This window comes from Oenanthe melanoleuca, chromosome 7 (assembly GCF_029582105.1).
Source record: "Oenanthe melanoleuca isolate GR-GAL-2019-014 chromosome 7, OMel1.0, whole genome shotgun sequence".
NCBI classification, from domain to species: Eukaryota; Metazoa; Chordata; class Aves; order Passeriformes; family Muscicapidae; genus Oenanthe; species Oenanthe melanoleuca.
The window spans coordinates 6,817,200-6,836,767 of record NC_079341.1 but is presented as its reverse complement, the minus strand read 5'-3'; the positions used below and the strand labels follow the sequence as shown (position 1 = coordinate 6,836,767).

The following is a 19,568-nucleotide window of genomic DNA, read 5'->3' as shown; positions in this document are numbered from 1 at the left end:
TTTTTTTTTTACTAGAAAAGCTAAAGGTGAAAATTAAGCTCACCTCATGGAAATTACTCCTTTTCCTCAAATCCTCTAGTGCCTAGTTAAGAGCAGGTGTTGCTGTGGGTGGAGTAGGAAGGGTCCCAGTGAGGAGCTCGTGCAGGATCAGGCCTAGGTTATAAACCTTGGACTGCAGCCCAACACTGAGGAAGAGGAATGTTGGAGTCTTTGGCAGGAAGTATTCTGTTCTGCTCCTCATTTAATGCCTTGGCATGAGTAAGGCTTAAAAAATATTTGTTGTGGAGCTCCTCATGGTTTGGTGCTTCTGGAGCCATGAACTATCCAAGATACTGCACTCTTTATTGGTGAGCTTGAACACTGTTTCAGCAGGGTTTGCTGGTGTCTGCCCTGTCCTCAGATCATGGTGTTTCTCTTATAATTGAGGGTCACTGGGTCATTACCTATAATAAAATGCCTAACAATCAAAACATACAATTTTAAGGTCAGAGAGAAGTAAATTGGTTTTTAGCCAACAAAGCTGCTACAACACTGATTAGAGTTGGCTCTTGTTCGTGGTGACAAGCAAGAACTAGAGAGACTTTGCTTCATAAATGTGATGTTTGCTGAAGTGCTGAGTATTTTTTACTTACATTATGTAAAAGATCCAGCAAGGAGCTAAAGAAATTACCTTTTAGTGTGGTTGTGTGTAAAGCATGTGGTTCTTGACAGCCAGCCAGCAATGTGAGTACATTGTTCAAAACATGCTTTGTAAGAAAAGCCAGTTGGGGACAGTGGTCCTGCTTCTCTGCTCTGTTTCTGGAATAGAATGTGTGTTTTATAACCTTAGGGAGCTTGTGGAAATTAGTAACATACTGGTTCAATGAAAAAATTTCTTGAAGCTCTGCTGCAGCTCTCCAGAACTATATCACTGTGAGCCTCTATTCCTTGGCTTGAGAGCTGTGAGGCCAAGAGTCACTTCACTCCTTGGCCATCAAATTAGTGTTTCTAATCAAAGATGCTGAAAACAGTGCAAGGGCTCACCCTCTGCACAGCAACACAGTTGTCTTGCCTTGCTTTAGACTTAGCTCAATTTACATCACATTCTGTCTATGAATAAAATTGTTTAATAATGACTTCAATTTGCATATTTCAGGCTGATTGAGAGCTTGTAATACAATTCTAATTTTCAAATCCTGTTCATGCCAAATAGGTCTGTTCTGTACTTTCACAGCAACAGATATTGCTTCAAGGATTGACTTCTTAATTCCCCAGAGGCTATAATTTCTACTTACCCTCGTATCAATAGTTTTTTCTTTTCTTATTTTCTCTCTAATTAATTGTCTTATAAAACTTCATATTGTATTAACAGAACTTGTTCTATAGCTTGTTAAATAACTATCTTGAAGTTAATCTTAAGGCTAGTATTAAAAAGTTCTAAATTGATATGTAGTTTTGGAAAGCCCCTGAATTATCCCTGGAAGCATGGAATGCTTAAACAACTCATTTTGAAAGTAAGAAACATCAAGAAATGAAAATGGACTCTAATTAAATGATACACTTAATTTGTTGCCTCATGCAATAGACTGCTGCAGACCTGGTTTATTTCAGTTAAGTATTTTGTTTTTTTTTTTTGGTTAAGATTTCCAGAAAAGAGACGTCTGCAGACAGTTTATTCTGTAGATAACCTGATTTACCTCCAGATAAAGAACTTTCATGGCTATAAGTTCAACTTGGGGACTTGAACAAATAAACAAAAGAAAAACTAGTCAAAAATTACAGTGACTGGGCAGGAGGAGGTTGAGCACTTAGCAGCTAGGAAAACTTATTTCTTCATGCCCTCTTCTTACATTTCAGTAGTAAGTTGGAAGTAGCATGAATTCAAGCCATCACTGACCTTCTTTTGTAGCAAATAGTGTGAAATATTTTTTTTCTTATCCCAAGAAAATAAGATATGCCATCCATATATACATACATTTTGGGGAGGGTTTTCTGCTTTTAATCCAGCAGCTGTGGATGAGCAGAGCACCTCATACAAAATAAGATTCCTTCATTCAGGTATTTCTTCATCTCCTTTAGATCTAAAACTATGGGTAGTAACAGTTAGAAAAAGGTTATTCTGTCAAGATGTTTCTCTCTCAATTGGAACAATAAAGACTGTCAGCTACTAGATACGCAGGAAAATTGAAAGGTGATGTGTGGCTTGATCCTGCAATTCAAAGAAGGGTTTTATCTCCCTTAACTGCACCATTCATTTTGAGTTTTCTTTCTGTTGTCTTGGATGTAAGTCCATTTTGGAAGAGGAGTTTGACTAAAAATATGCTGAAAAAAACCCCTCCTTTATTCTGTAAAGCAGAATTCACTAATGTTACACTAATAAATTATTTTTCTTCTTTTGAAGAGGTTTTAGTGATTGAACAGACCTAGTGGATATTCCATATGTGGGGACTTTGTGTGTTGGTGCATGCTTTTAAAGAGCCATGAATAATAATGTAGCGTAGTTTTGTAATTAGTTATGACTTCCTACATGTTTTCTTGTGGCAGATTCTAAAGATAGTCTTTCTAATCAGAAGCATTTGTTCAGATAGGAAACTGCTCTGTGTAGAAAGCATTAACTTGTATTGCAATGACTTTAATAACAAATAACAACAATAATATAGAGGCAAATTTAGGACTGAGAGATACATTTTTTTTTTTTTAAATATCATTTTCTGATGATATTGACCAAAGGAATAACCATGGCATTTCTAAAGAGATATAGAAGCTTTTTTAAAGCAGTCAATATATTTTTGAGGGCTCTAGAACTCCAAGTAAAGCAGAACTGTGAGCTCTTTACTAGAGGTCTGCTAAGATACCCAGTTTTGAGGTTCTGGTTTTTGTTTTCAGGGCCTCAAAGCTTATAACAGCAATAAGTATAGCATAGTCTCTTAGTCGGTTGTGTTATTTGTCATTCCACAAAAAAAAAAAATTTTGCTCAGAATCCTGACTAGAGCTTCTGCCTACTTTAGGCTTTGAGATTAATAGGAACCCCTTGTCTACAGAGAAGTTGAACCTCACAGGTTTCTGTATGGTCCAGCTTACTGAAACACCTCTGCAATTTAATTAATGTGTAATTCCAAGAAGGCATAGAACATGGAAATGAGGAAATGGAAATTAATGAGCACATGCTAGAAAACTGCAGTGCATCACATCGTGGCCATGCAGTGACACAGCTGAGCCCTTGGGAATGCTTCCTCCCCTAGTGGTTAAACTGCTTTTCTGAGCAGTGGGCTTCCAGAATCTGCCAGAGCCAAACACTTGCAGATGTGCCAGAGGATGCTGGAGTATCTCCAACTGTGAGGTAGTAATTATTCAGCTTTCCACTTTAAATAAAGTCAGCTTATTTTGGAGGAGAAGAGATGTTCTCACAAGTAGCCACTGTAATAACAGAGAATTAGTGTGGTGCTTTACTATACAAAAATATACTCAATAGAGGATTGACTTTTTTCCTCACAGCCACTGCTTGCTATCACATACAGAGAAGATTTGCTGTATCACCTGTAAGTGGGAAAAACAGATGGCATTTGGTGTTTTGAGGTTTTTATTTGTTGAGGGGTATTTTTGTGGGGGTGTGTTTGAATCCTTTTATTTCAGAAAATACAAGCATGTGAACAAATAAGTCTTCATATATCATATAGTGGGTAAACAAATCACAAATGCTGTTTTCATCCAGCAACATATTGTACAGTTTAACCTCAGATGTGTAGCTTGTAATGGATAGAATGTAAATAATTAATTTATCAATGCAGATAAAGCTGCACTGAGTAGGCTGTCTGATTTCAAGGCTGTTTTGGAAAAAAAGCTAAATGAGTTCTTTGCAGACACATTGCAGGCATTGGCATAAAGGTCCATCTGTGAGCTGGGGGGAGATCTCCAGGCTTGGTTATTGCAGAGCTGAAGGTACTTTCTTGGATTTCACAGGCAGAAGGACTGGGTGGCAACAATAAAGAAAGAAATGGTATCTTCCTTCTTTAATAGTACTAAAAACTACACCTAAGTCACAAATGATCCTGAAAAATGAAGTGATCAAATGGAATATTGTGGAGTTTAATCCTTATCACAAAAGAGCAGTAACAAAACCCCAAGGAACTCTTTTTATGTTTGGTGTTTTAAGCACCTGAGCCTTAATATGCCTTAAAGCCAAGCCAGGTCTTAACAATAGATCACTTAATTGATTAATCAGCACTCCTTACTTTCATAAGAAGAAAGAACTCGTAGCTCATTATTCACACAGATATTTGGGTTAAATTTTTATGCTGTTTCTTGTGAGAAAAGCATTGGTAGTTATGAATGATATTTTGGTTAGAAAAATGAGTATTTTCTTTAAAAATCAACCTTCTTTCAGTAATGTGAATCACCTATGTTTAGCAAAAAGCACTTTAGTTTCAGAAAAATGCTCTTTACTGAGGGAAGACCTATTTTAGCATGTTTTTTTTTCTTTCCCAGCAATACTTACAAAATCTCCACAGGGATTCATCTTTAAATAAATGTCTCTTGTTTTGAGCAATTAAAACTTCTTACTGTTCTTTTCTTTCCCTTCTGCTTTCCATCTGGCCTGTCCACCTGCCTACAGTTTGTATCCAAAAAGCAAAGTTCAGAAACCCATAAGATCTTTGTTTTAAACAGAAAAAACCCAGTAATAATGCCTATGTTCTTCATTTATTTCCAAAATGTTGACATAGTATGAAAAAAGCAAACTAAATGTTACAAAAATGCCCAAATTTGTATCCCGATTGATAGCCCTAATTTAACCAATGGTCGTTGTGTAGGAAAGAAAATTGTGAAGTCCAAGATGCCTGTGTTGAAAACGTTAATTGTAATAGTATATGTTCTTGTGAATAATTTTAAAATTTTTTTCTAATGAGCAACTGATAACTCTGAAAAACATTCAACTTTGCTTTCTTGATGTTCTTGACCCCATCTTCTATTCCCTGCTCTACAGTAGTAGCAATGAAGAAACATCCTGAAATTTAAGAATACTTTTGCCTGTGTACATATCACTTCATATTCTGTGGAACAAGTCCTGAAAAACTTCATTTTCTTGCATTGTATGAACAATTCCAACTCTAATCTGTTCAAGCCTCTCTTGCTTACAAAGCTTCCATACTTCTGCTTTTGTCAGTTCAGTAGTAATGAAATAAAAATAAAAGAGAAGTTTGCAATTTGTCACACTTCTGAAATAATTTACCCTCAAAACTCTGCATCCTCTGTCCTGAACAAGTAGGAAATACTCTGCATGGTATTTACAGCTCGTTGTAAAATAAAACTGGAAGGAACAACTGAACTAACAAAGCCTCCTTATATGGAGCTGGAAACCCCAGTCTTTCTGCATAAATAGCTCGTTTAGTTCTCATTCCTGGCAGAAATCTGACAGTGTATTCCAGAACTGCAGGGTGGGAGGGGAAGGATGGACCTGTCTATTGTAGCTGTCCTTCAAAATATTTAAAATTGGAAATATTTAAATCAATCTGTTATTTGCATGTTTTCTTTTGCATCTAGCATCAAAGTAAGGTGCTGCTTCTATTTATTATCTTTGTTGTGTTTATTATTCTTACATAGCATTTAAAGGAAAAATTAGTTTGGTCAAATTATATATGAATATCTTAATAGGATGAAAAGCCCCCATGAAAAGGTAGCTATTCAGCTATACAGCAGCTATTTCTCCAAAAAGCAACAAATTTTAAAAAGAGATTTTGAGGGATGAGATCTGTTGGGGGAGTATTTAAACATTTCATTAAATATGGTCCAACATAGCACTCTGATCATAAAAAAATCCGTGTTCAGCTTGTATTTAGCTACTGAGAAGAAACTGTGTTTCTGTGTTTGATTTACTGCAAGTAGCTTCTTTGAAACAAAGTGCCAGCAGTTGTAACTTATTTTTGTGAGGGTTATTCTGTCAAAGAAATTTGTGTGTCTATTAGAAGAGTTATCTGTGCATTAGAGCAGGGTATGTGTATTAGTGTTTTAGCACTGGGCAAATTTTGTTATTACCTTGGGGTGTAAGTAAGCAAAAAATATCACTCCAGCTATCTCACAGATTGGAAAGAAATCAAATAAGCTGACAGGCTTCTGTCAGAATCTAGAGGAGATTTGTATAGTGCTAGAAATAGATTGCAGAGGATCGAAGAAAATGTTGGAGTAATTCTTAATCTTCTTTTACCAACAGCACACAAGCTTTATGAAAAATCCTCCTTCACTGCCTGTTTTCTTACTAAAATAGGCTAATTCAGGAAAGGTAATGAGAATATTGCAGTGAGAGATCCTTGCCAGTTAAAAATTTGCCACCCAGCAAACTAGGATTTTACTGTAATTGTATGGGTTTTCCCACAAGAACCAAACAGTTTTGCATATGTTGTAAATGCAACTTTTTTAAGTATTCTGAACAGTTCTGTTAAACTGCTTTACTAAGGATGTGTTTAGCACCTTTAAATACTGGGCTTCTTTCTAATGAATGAAGCAGGTTCATTGCATTGTTCTCAGTCCAGACGTCTCAGATTCCTTTCTGACTTGTCCTCTGGTAGCACTCTGAGTAAATCTTGCACCTGAGCCATCATTAAGTCATTTCTGTTAAAGAGCTGCTGTGGATACAGTTTAAATTGCTTCATTTGTCCAGTTGCTGAGCACACCAACGTGTCTGAAATTCCTTCATGAGACAAGAATGCAGCATCAGGAAATTGCTCTGCAGCAACCTGTTGTGTTCCTCTCCTTTTAAAAGCATTGCTTTATTCCAGAGTTATCGCTTGCATGTTTAGCTTTTGGTACACACTTGAGAGACTTTGGCTGATCAGCATTCAGGATGTTTACTCTTTGTCTTGAAATGATCAAGCCAAAATGGAAAACTCTTGTCAAAGGCATTGTGTTCCATTTTCTCTCCCTTGGGATAGGCAATCTTGCCAAGGATATGGTTTTGGGTTGTTGTTGTTTTGTGTGTTTGCCATGAAACAGTTGCACAGAAGAGATGTTTTGAATCCAGCATCTTCCTTGCAGTAGTTTTGCTTCTGAAGAAAGGAGCAAATGATTTCACCACTGAGTAATCTGACAGATATCAGCCATCTAAGGTGGCTGTTGCCTAATGAGTTGGAAAGGGCTTTCCTTCCTGGAGCCATCTGACAGGACCTGTGATACAACAACTTTTATCATGTCGTGAGTTTCAGTATTAGTGTACATAGTATTCAGTGTTTGGCAGTCTTCTCTTGGTTGATTAGTTTTGAAATAAGCTGGTGCTGGACTTTTAATAAGGATTTTTTTTTCCATTCAGTTCTAATCCAGTACCTCTCCCTTTCTTGAAGTGTAATCTGGTGTTTAGACTTCTTCCATGTGTCTAATCTCATTATTTATTACTTATTTTCTAATACCAGGAAAGTATTATTAAATACTAAAAGAATAAAAATCTTTTTCTCACTGCTAGGCAATATAAGCTTTGGTGAAGATGGATTAGTGCTCTGTCATCTGTGAAACACAAATTGTTTCCAGTTTCTTGGAGGGCGGGAACTTGGTAAAGGGCAGAGAGAATTGCTCTGAGAGTTGGAAGCGCTGTGTAAATAACTGTTCCCTGGTAAGCATGTGCACTGCAGTAACTCTCAGAGGAACAACTGGCTGAGTTTAGCTGTCTAATGACTCAAGTGAACACACTTGAGATGTTTGTTTTGCTTAGAGATGCTGTCTTAGATACTGGATAGCAACTGATAAGAGCCAAAGTTTAGGTGGTGTTTCCCAAACGACTTTAGCTGTCTCTGCGATTCCTCGAGAAGCCTTTTCCTCTCCAAATGCACGCCTGGAAGACTGCACGTCAGTGAGCTGGGGAGGAAGCAGCCAGCCCCAGGAAGTGCAGGTCTTTATCACAGTAGTCGTTGTTGGTGCTTTATTTTGGTTTTTAGCAGATTGGAAAGCAGGTTTCCTGTGTGTGTGTGCCTGGGCTGCCTTCCTGTGTCTGGGGTAGATGTGAGGAGCCAGGAGGTGATGGAGCAGAAGTGACAAGTGGGGCAGGGAGTCTGGGAGGTGTGAGGGTACCCACGGTGGGGCTGGGGGGAGCAGAAGGCAGCTCTGTGTGCCAGGAAATGGCTCTCATGGGCTGCTCAGGCTCCCCAGAACAGGCAGCACACGGTGGTGTCCTCAGCTGCCACCTCTTTCACTTACCCATACCCTTAAAATCCTTTCCTGAAAGCGTGCTGTGGGGCTCCTGCTGCTCTTCCTTATGGCATGGCCTGTGCATATCCTGCAGCTGATTTATTCACCTTCCACAGAGGAAGGCTCAGCCTGGGAGAAGCTGGCATATCGGAAAACCCAAAATGACAGAGAAGGTGGCCTGGGTACAGTCTGGAGGAGCAACTGTAACTAGTGCCTCTCAGTCACATTCTCTGAAAAGGAAATAACTTTCACTTCTATTCATTCTATGCCAAGATAAAATACAGGAGTGCTCACAGCTTTCTGAGGTATCAGTAGAAAGCCCAATGAATGGGAATTTCTGCTCGTGTTATGGTTTTCTATCTAAAAGCATGCTTCATTTAATTTTAATTTGTTTCATTTAACCAAGAGTTAGAAACAGCTAAAAAATACTGCCAGAGTATACTGCTGATTGATGATTTTGGTCCTGCTAGAACACATTTAAGAGGGGGGTTGGAAAAACCTATGGAAGAAGTCTCTGACAATGTAAGCTACTTACACACATGCTTGAACTAGTTGTTTTTCAACATTCTTAACATGTAGAGTTGTGTTTCTTGCACTACCTAGCCTTGTCTCAGGTTTGTTAAAGCAAGGGGGGGGGTAGGTATTTTAGATATTGCAATAGTCAAACATTTAAATTTACAGGTTACGTGAACCAACCAGAAGTGATTTTGGAGTTGTTAAAGAAATATCAATTTCATATGTTCATGCATACAAATTATATTATTCTGGCATGGTGTGTATATCTATGTATGTAATGTACAAATATAAATATGTACACTGAGCATACATAAAAAGAAATTCAGAAATAAATCTCAGAGCAGTGGAAATAAAGGGCACACTTTTAAATTAGGAAGGAAAGTTTTAAAAGTTTAATGAAACATTTTCCCCTCAAAGCAGAAATTATCCTCAGGTCTGAGTACTTCTAAATATTTAACTTATGATAAAACTCACACTGGCTGCAGCCTGAGCAGGAATGCAAACCAATAATAATAATAAAGAAGGGATAAAACACAAGTGTAGTTACTTGCTGTTCCTACATAAAACACCCAAGCTCTCAGTGCTGCAACAGTGACATCCAGTGACTAAGGCAGCTCATCCTGGGCTCAGTCTGAGCACTAAAGGATGTGGATGGAAAGGGATGTTTGTTTACGGAGATCTTTAGTGCAACATTGGACTCATTAAGAGGATAATTAGAAATGCCACAGGAGAATGAATATCACTGATAAATAGGTAATCAGGAAAAATTATCTATTGAATTAACCCATAGCTCAAAGCAGGCATTTGCTGAGCCAAATAAGGAATATATTATTTTAAAACAAGAGCTTTTTCCAATGAGGCAATTTGCTTGATGGAGCCTACACACACTCCCTTTTTTATTATTTAACAAAACAGAATTCAGTAGGTAATGCTTCTGTTCTATTTTGCTGCAGATATGATCTACCTCAGATCTAAATGCATGTGTGTGGTGGAAATTTTTCAAATTAATGAAATAAAAAGACCAAAAAGAAATAAGCCTGCCTTTTGTAGAAAAGGTGACAAAATGCTTATTGTCTTACATAAGACATCCCTTTTTGTGTTTTGGTTGAAGGAATTGTGAGTTTTTTAATGACATTCACATGTCACAAAGCTGCTGGCTCTTGGCATTTGATTCTGACCTGACCCCTCTACTTTCTTAGTTATCCAATTTTGTTTTTATTGGGTATGAGTCTTAATTTCCACATAATTCCAGATGTCACACGATATGTCCTGTACTCTTTCTGTAATTGTACTACAGAATTATTTTATCTCTCGGCTTTTTCAAAAGGTAGTAATAGGAACTAGTTTTTTAGGATTTCAACTTCAAAGCATGCTCCCAGATGTCCATGTTTTACTCTTAAGAAATTGAGGAGTTAAAAAAAATATTTAAGGTCATAAGCAAAAGGAAATGCACATAAAAATGAATAAAAATAATTAAAATGGAAACAACTGCCCAGATGGAAACAAGAAAGGCAAAAGTTTGTCACATCTGTCCTCAGGCAAGAGGCAGTAGTTTGTGATACAGGAGAAGAAAAATCCTTAGGATTGCGTTGCTTCTCCCTGTTCACTGTAATATTTAGATTATTAAATATGCTGGGTATTTACTCCTTGCTTCATCTGGTGTCAACATAGGCAATGTTATATTCTGGTGGCATGCTAATATTGGGTTTCTGTAGGATAGATGACAAGGTGTTCTGCCTAATAAAAGGGGAGCCTTTTTGATTTGGTTGTTTTTGGTGTTTTTGTTTTTTGGGTTTTTTTTTTTTAAGTCCTGGATTTGAAGGAGGGAGAATTTTAAAAGCTCTACTTCTTTCAGGAAAAAGAAGAGCATCAGCTGACTGCAGAACCTCTGTACCTCTGCAGGGCTAAGCAGTTTAATTTCAAGAGAATCTATTGCTCACTATAAGACTGGGGCTTGAAAATCAGAAAGGCAGATGCTGAATGCATTCCTTGCTGCTACTCAGGCTGGGTAGTTCAGCTTGGAAAGATTTTTCAACTAATAAGAAATTGATCTGTTAATCACTTTCCTCTCATCCACCACTCAATTCCTTTCCTCTTCTCCCCTCTGAAGAAAAAAGCACATTAGGAAAGTCCACGTGCCCGACTTACCCTTGATAGCCCTGTTAAAGGTTTCACTTTCAAAGCACAAAACCCCAGCAGAAATAAATTGGGTGTTAAGTGTTGAAGATTCTCCTTTTCAAAGATGTTCCTAAGTTTTCATTAGTAATATATTGACTTAATGTGTTACTTAGTTATTAACTACTTTGGAGTGAGGACAAAAACACAGCCTGAAAGTACAATAAGGCAACTTCAATCAATCTCAATGTTCTGCTTTCAGAAAAACTAGTCACCTTCTTTTGTGCATTTCAGTTTCAGTCTTTAGAAAACCCTTGAGAATAGCCATGGTTTTTAAATAAAGTTACAGGAAAGCAACAAAAATACGAGTAGACAGAGAAGTGCATCAGAGAGAGCTTCTCAAGTGACAGCTGCTGGATTCTGATCTTGGTTTCACTGAGGAAGATCTATTTCACTTCCATTGACGTGTTTTTAGTTGGGATTGAAATATTAAATACTACAGAGGCCACAATAAAAATAATGGAGCAACTATGAATCGGTAATAGAGCCATTTGTGACACTCATACTAAAAGGAAATTAAGTTATGTTCTTCTTTTACAACCTAGTAGTTAGGGTTTTGTGTGTCATGGCCTCATAGATGACCTTAGCTGGAAAAGACATAGGATCAGATAATGTTCAGATAATCTCTCACTTGAGCACAGAAGTGCTGCTGGTAGTGCAAACGTGGAGTCTCTGATAGGTACCTGAGTGCTCCCTCTGTCAGCGTTTGCTGTGGTGCTCCAGTCTCTAAGGTGACAGCAGCTGCTACATTTTAGCTCTGCCTCTAAGCTCCCTGGGCTCAGCCAGCTGTGCTGATGCTAGCTTTCCTGCTATCTTAATCGTGGGTTCCTTACTCCTTATAAGGATTCAGAAATACCCGTGCCTTCCCATCTCGTTCAACCACCAGCAGAACTATGAAGTTATGATGCAGTTTGTTGAAGGCAGGAGGCAGGCAGCTCCCAGCTCTGAGGAAATTTAAGACCTAAGCAGTGGGAAAATCAAGAGGCATCGCTAGAGGGCAACAAGGCATCACAGACTGTGTGTTGTTAAAGCTCCAGCAGGGTGACACCCTCACTGAGAGGCATGTGTGAGCAACACTTATGCAAGCTTTTGTCTTCTCTGTGAAAATTGTCACTGTGTGACATAGTGATTCTTGCTTCAGAAATAGGGCTTAAAATATTAGTAAAATTATATATGCACAAATAAAACATAGATTTTTATGCTGCTTTGTCTCTATTCTGGTACAGTAAAACAATTACAGGATTGGATATTTGTGCATCATTTTATATGAACAGGGTAAGTATAGGAACAGCATATACTTAGGGCTGTGGTGAAGTATATATACCCATGCACCATACACAAATAAAAACTGACAGGTTAGGAAAATCTGAATTTGTAGTTCACTGCCTTTCCTTCCATCCCTTTCAGTCAGCATGAGCACCAACCCAAACTGGTAACAGACATGGCAGAGGACAGTGACCCTGCCCCAGTCTTCTGAAGCTTTCAGGGTAGTTATTAGCTATTACCTTCTACTTCCTGATGTTCTGCTGGCACTAACAATGTTGTCAGTGTAAAAGTAGCTTGCCACACTCTGGTAGAAATGTAGGCTGTGTACAGTGACATGGTAGAGAGAAGGGTGGAGTACCTGGCCTGAAGCCACTGCTGTGTCCAAGGAAGAGCCAGGTGTTTTTAACCCGTGTGTTGTAAGCATTTTGCACATGTAAAGGCTTTTACCTTAGTATTGTTATCCTTGCCTACCTTCTGCAGGCTGGTAATCAAGACAGAGATCCAGCCTAGGGGATTTCCTGGGATTGTCTCTTGTTTTGGCTCTTGGAAAAAGTGGCGCTGTCACCAGCAGCAGCTTGATGGTGAAAGCTCCCAGCTGACATGGAGCAAAGGGATTTTTTTGTGTGGCCAGAGGGTAACTGACAGTGTGCCTTTTCAACCAGTATCTGTTTGTTCATCAGGCTTGTAATGATGCTGACCTCTTATGTAAACCTCCTATGCACTGTTAGAAGGCTAAATTCTAATCATCTCAGCTTTGGACCCTTCAGAGCAAAGTACTGAGCATTGCAAGTACATACAAACAAGTTTTTTCATGGCACCTCTGTTGTAGTTTTTACTATTGTATGCATTTGCTAATTAATATCTCCTCATGTTTTCCACTGTGGACAGACAAGATTTAGCGGTAGGCTTCAGGGCAGGCCAGAGAATAGTGTGATTGTCTAGGCCTGTCATAGCTGAATGGAATTCTCTGATCACACTAAAGGTTCAAATCAGTTTTGTTTTCATGTTCAAAGTCTGATTCCAATTTCAAATGAAGTCTTTTAGGTTGTAGTTATAATGCAAACTAAATTAGTAAGGCAACTAAATTAATTCCTAGCAACTAAATTAGGAGGACTGCATGTGGGAGCTGGAGAGGCATCAACAGAATAGAAAGCAAAACTGCTTATCTGAAAATGAAATAGTTTTCTTGTAATTTTCCTTTTGAGTATGTGTTCCTTAAGCACATGGTGGCCTTTTTAACTCTCATCCTGTTTTATTATCTACCAAAGATTTCTTAGCCTAACTTATAAACAAAATAAGGGCTTCATTCTCTTCTGTATTCTTTAAAGTATTTTCTTTATATGTTTTTCTCCCCTTATTTGATAAGATGTCAAATGTATTTTAAACTCTAGCTTTTTCCTTTTACTTTATGTCTGCGTGGACTATATTTTTCAGAATTCCTTTGAGTTTCTTGAGTAAGATCTTGTGAGAAAAAGACTGATGCTAACATATTGACACAAATGATGAAAATTCTGTTTTGCTTATGTTCATTAAAAAAAAAAAATCTCATAAAAACAACAACAAAAAAATCCACTTGAAATTATGACCAGGCCTAGTCCCTAGATTTGAAATACATTTGCACAGGCTTGCAATTTCAGACCATTTAGCACTCAGTACAACTAAAACCAAAGCAACTTCTTTGTAAATTTCTTCTAGAGTGGAGCAGGTTTGAAACTATCTGCACAGATTCTTGTTCATCCATAAAGGTGCATTGTCACAGTGGAGAAGTACGTACATTTTTTGAAATCTAGTGAGTTTTGCTTCTACTGTAAAGGTACAAACATTTCTTTAAGAGTGTAATTTTAGTGCAACTGCTTTGGACTGTCTTTCTGGTGGCCCTCAGATTTATAGCACTGATAGATGCTAATTCTTAACCCAATGTTTTTCATTTGCTGTGGTGTGACACAAATTACAGACTGACCATTTCCTTTTCACTGACCTCTGCAGCTGGCTTGCCACTTGCTTTACCTGAGCTGGTAATTAGTAACTGCACAGTAGAATCTCGCCCCCAGCATTTGATCTGTCCCTTTATTTTGGGAGTGCTTCTGGTCCATTTCAGGACAGTTACACCGTTTGATTATTGACCCAGTTAATAGTAGGTAGTCTCAGCTGACTACTGACTTTGTTCTGAGAAGTATTACAGATGTTTTTACAGTCAGGAGATCTAAGGAGCCGGCTGGAGCCCTTGTGTTTCTGTCAGAGATAGTTAATCCATTAACTGACCAGGACAAACTGTCAGTCTGTTTCAGGATGGTGATGAACAGCTGAATGTAGCCTTCAATTAAAGTGATTAACTGCCTGTTTGTCTTTGCCTAGAAATAATCACAATGAGTTACAGCTGCTGTCTAAATTATTGTACTTCAGCTGGTATTTCTGTCTCTTACTGTTTAATCCCTTACCTGGGAAACTCCCATCCTGTGTGTCCAGGACTGAGATTCTGGACACAAGTCTCTACACACACGAGTCACAAGGTCTTCTTATCATCAGCCATAGTACTCTTAATGACCTTCAACTCGAGTTTTATCACGTACTGGTGTGATGTTTAAATAGATGGGATGTTGTAGCTGCAGGCAGAAGAGCTCCAGACAGCTTCGTTTAAAGACAAAACACAGCAGTCCATCACACCGCATCTGTTAAATTTGCAAGGAATAGGGCATCCTCGGGAGTGGCATCGGAGCCTGCCAGGTACGACGAATAAATGATCCTGCAGTCTCTCACTCTTCGAAGGCGCATTTCATTTTAGCTGGTGCTGTTCGGAAAGCAGTGGCTCCGAGCTCCAGGCAGATGGGAGCCTCAAGCAGGAAGATTCCCGCCGCGGAATCTGCCGCGGGTCTCTGCCTTGTGCCCGGAGGAGCCCTTGTGCTACGAAAGGCGAGCTCAGCAATCACCAGGCTGAGCCCGCTCCGGCCAGATCAGGTTGCAGCCCTGCCTTTGTAGCTTTACACCACACCCCTTCAACGTGAATTAGTAGGGCAGGATCATATTCAGCTCTGATTCAGGAATTCCCTCTTTCTTCAAGAGCTGTTGCTAGGAGTTTGGTGAGTACTTTGCAGCAGACTTTCGGTTTTAACTGAGTACTTCTTTTTCCTTTAGCTGCCGAAAGCAGTATCAGCTGGTGGCTTTTTTTTTTTTTAGATGCAATAGTCAGATGTTTGGATTCAAAGTCCAGCAAAGACTGCTACGAAAAGGGAGACTTCTTTTCCTCTGCAAATTTGAAACAGCACAACAATGAATATACTTGTATGGTTAATACAACTAATATTTGATTGCCATAATCTCAGTCTGAGGTATTTTAAACTCCAAGACAGTCCTTGGAAAGGAAACTGTCCTGAAGCTGAGTAAGTTAATTCTGATCAATAGCTCGAATTTAAAGAAGAGCTCTTGCTTTTTGAAGCAATTTCTCCACTGCAGTAGATCCAAGAGAGGCTTGATTCCAGCAGAGTGGTCTGCCAGGCTGTTTCAAATCACTCTGAGGCAACTAACATCTGGAGCAATTCATATTTTGAGAAGTACAGAAAGATTTTAGGAGAATCAAATTAATCTGGTAAAACATAATCTGTTTTCATCCGCAGTATATTTGAAATTTACAAGAAACTCTTAATGAGGGTAGTGAGTGAAGTGTCCAGTCATATCAGTGTAACAGATGCACACTGAGACCCAAAAAACCAGAATATTTTGTAATGTTTTACTTAGAATAATTGATGTAAACTTCTGTTTTAGTAATGGTCTAAAAAAAAAAGAAAAAAGCCATGATAATAGCCTGTATTTTAAAATATTGCTAGAATTGGTTAATATGTTAAAAAAAAATGGATAGTTTAAATGAGGTAAAAGCCCATAACAATGGGAAATTAGGAGTAGGGAGAAAAACAGCAATTTGGATTGGGGGGGAGTGTGTGTGGATGGTCAGTCTGACTCAGTTCTCCAGGAATTAGCCATGAAAGTTTTGTGGGAAACATGTAAAGATATCAACCTTCCTTCCTCAGTGTCTTATGGACAGACACAGGGACAGGAAGTGCAGCTGTCAGTGCAGATAGGGACAGCAAGGGTGTGCTGGAGAAATTGCTAGGCACTTACTTGGGCAAAGCTGTCAGCCTTTGCCATTTGGAACCTTCTGCCCATTTTTTAATTTCACTAGAAGACATTTATTACTGTCTGTGAAGATAGCAAGTATCTGTATCCACAGCAGATTTCTCTGAATTATTGTTTAAGCTGAATTTGAGAGTTATAATCAAGTTTACTTTGTGTGTAGTGTGTACAGAACAATGCTGAGGAGAAGGTAAAGGTGATTAAAACACATCCTCCTCTGGCCTTTTATCCCATCAAATAATATCCCATGTGAAATGGTTCATTAAAAAGCAGCCATGTGGCCAATTGCTTGATGAATCCATTTAGCTGAAAATTTTATGACTTTTATGCCACAGAGTCACCAAGTGCCCTTTAAATTGCCTTTCAGTAATCTGTATGTTTGTCCTCACATTGTGCATTGCATAGTTTGTAATTTTGTGTTTTGAAGCATTTCAGCTCACTGGTGTAGCTACATGATGTTTAAGGTGCATTTAGCTTTTTAGTGTAGTGCCTACATTTGCTGATACTGCTCATGAAAACTTAATTGTTATTCACCTAATAATACTCTAAATGCAAAATTAGAGTTTTATGTTTTTGACTCAGGACAGATAGGTAGAAATTTAATGGCACTGAGTTTATCTGTCCCCAATCTCAACAGAGTAATTTTGAAAGCCCAGTGGTAAAAATTTGACTCTTTTGGTGTCTATTTTAGTTCTGAAGGGAAGTGAGGGACAGCATTCAAATAGGAGGCAGATTTTCTGGGAAGAGGAAATTATAAGAAATTAGAGAAAAGTGATCTTGGAAACAAAGCAAGGGTGCAAAAGAAGGAGCATCCTAGCAGACTCTCAGAACGTGTCGAGGTCCACAGTTAGAGAGGGAGAATTACTCAGCTCCAGTTCTACCTGCAAGGACTATTTGTTTCTCAAATAGACCTTCCAAGTGCAAAAACAGAAGCAGACCCTGATACCCAGGTGTTCTCCAGCACAGGGGCACTGATTTCCTTTATGCTATTGTAATTCTGGGTATCTTGGATTACTTTTAGGGCACAGAACACAGACTTTTCCCACTGACATATCAGTGGGATTAAGATTGGTTCTGGGGAAAAAATATCTCCTCTGAAAAAAAGACCATTACACTCTTTCTCACATTCTGGAAAGTTGCCTTAATATCTGTATTTACTTTAAAAAGGTGATTCTGGCAGTAGTTTTAGGTTGCATTGTAAAATAAGGTGGTATCTGCTTTAAGTGCTTTTTGACTGTCATGATTTTGTTGGTGTTCATTCTGAGAATGTCTGCCAGAAGGACTCAGAGCATGTGTATAGGAAGAACAAAAGAAATTTTCAAATTTAATATAAGAATATCAGTAGAACTTGTAGCATTGAGGTTTACATGACTCTCATATCTCAATTTTGGAGCAAAGTGTTTAAAATTTGTCAAATTCCAGTAGTTACTAGTGTTGTTTGTTTGGGCTGAACAGTCATATTTTCTCTAGAGAGTCAGGAGAGGGTGATGGAGTTTTCCTATTTGAAGTTGCTCTTCACAGTGAAACCAGGGAAAACTGTCTTAAAAAACAGGAACAAATTACCCACTTCTGTGTTTCTCTTATGAAACCATTTGACTTTACAATGGGACAGAGTGCCCTTGGGGACAGAATGAAGCAAAACCATATGGAGAATTGTATAATTCCTTTCCCTCATAGTTACTTCGCAGTAAAATAGGCTTATTTTAATCCTTTTAATTTTCTCTCACAACTCTTTGTTCAGTTTCTTAATAACTTCCTGTGCTGTTAATACAGCTATGTATTTCCCATCTTTAGTATTCCTGCCATCTTCCCTGAGGGGTGCCTCTCATAACTGAGTGTAGCTCTGAAGTTAACCAGGTAATTAGATTTACAGTTTAGTGAGAAATTAAAATTAGGCTTTTGATCCCCAGAGTATAAGTTGGACCACAAGAAAGTTCAACTTTCTTTCAGAAAATTTAACCTTCCTTCAGAAAATTCCAGGCATTCCAAGAGAGCTAATTTTAATGTAACTTCATAGAAAAGAGTAGTTGCAGTAAGTCAGGTAGAAATACAAATTTTATGTAAAGTAAATATTAGGTTGGTACTGTTTTTATGAACTTCAGGAAAGGTCTCTCAAAATGTGTTGGCATTTGCTCTATGTCTACAGGAGCTGGCACTGCCATCAGAATGAGAAGTGTGATTTATACTGTGGTGAGAGATGAAGGGAATACAGCCCTTCTTTTCTACGGCATTGTTATTTTGTGTTGATTTAAAGTGGCTGTGGGGTGATAATCTGAGGCAGTCTGAATTCTGGGTGATTCCCACTGAAGGCAGTTTCAGTGTTTCTAACCTGTGTGTGATGGTCACACATCCACTGCAGGAAAAGTGTCTGTTCTGTCTCCAGCTGGGAAGTTAGACCAGGTGAGCTAAACTTGTCTGACAGAGCAAGGAAATTTGTATTTTGAACCTCTATATGTGTGAAAATGTGATTGATGTGATGATGAGGTTACAAAAGGTGAATGGGTATAATCAAAAGATGACAAGAGTCATCACTGTGGCAGGAGTTTCCTCCTGGGCCTGCCTGTGGTATTTTCTGTGTCTGACAGTTTCACAATTGAATAGTCATGCTTTCACAGTGTGTGCAAACGGAAATTACACACTACTGGGTCATATATATATATATATATAGGACTGAAACTACTCTCCTCACTAGAAAAGGTGGCATCTAAATATGCTTCTGTTTCTTGATAAGCACAGCTGAGACTTGAACACATGGACTGGACTTTTCCAGTCCAAACTGCTAGGAAAAAAACCAGGTCAGACACTTTATAGTGCTTAGATGTAGCTAATATTGCTGCTTGTTTGTTTTTCTAGTGGGTTTTGTGCTCTGGAGTGGTTTTTATTAGGATACGGAAAGCATTCCCTGTTTCAAAATAAGATCAGATGGCCAATGTTTTTGCTACCAACGGGTAGTTTGTCTGAGCAGTACAGGCCTGAGTGCAGTGGGTTTGTTTTGTTTGTTAGGATGTATGAAATTATGTAAACTAGTTATTTGCTTTAGTCCACATGTAAAAATATTTTGATAAGAGCAGAAGATGTCTCCCCCGTTGAAAGCTATATCAAAATGAAAATGAGCTAGTTGTGTGATTTGCTGTAGACAAACCCAGCGTTCCTGTGAAAAAGTGCAGTTATTTTAATAAATCAGTCTTAATTTCAGAAGTTATAATTTGCTTTGACTGTTTCATCTGCTTGGTCAGGGAGTTGGGGAAGTTGTTTGCAGGATTCTGTAGCCAAGGCTTGCTTGTCACTATGGCTCTGCCTGCCTGATAACATCCAGTTCCCAGCTCTTGGGTCCTGGACAC

General features: G+C 38.4%; 1 protein-coding gene across 5 annotated transcripts in view; it reads left to right on the top strand.

Annotated features, from left to right (window-relative positions):
• Positions 1-19,568, top strand: part of TFPI (tissue factor pathway inhibitor) — a 148,827-nt gene that overhangs the window by 103,642 nt on the left and 25,617 nt on the right. The window contains exon 1 of one of the 5 annotated variants that reach the window (XM_056496181.1): positions 14,718-14,826. The exons of 3 other annotated variants lie outside the window; for them this stretch is intronic. The gene's annotated coding sequence lies outside the window, so the exon portion shown is untranslated. Of the gene's footprint in view, positions 1-14,717; positions 14,827-15,002; positions 15,180-19,568 lie in introns of those variants that run through there. One more of the 5 variants, XM_056496179.1, reaches the window with a different exon arrangement.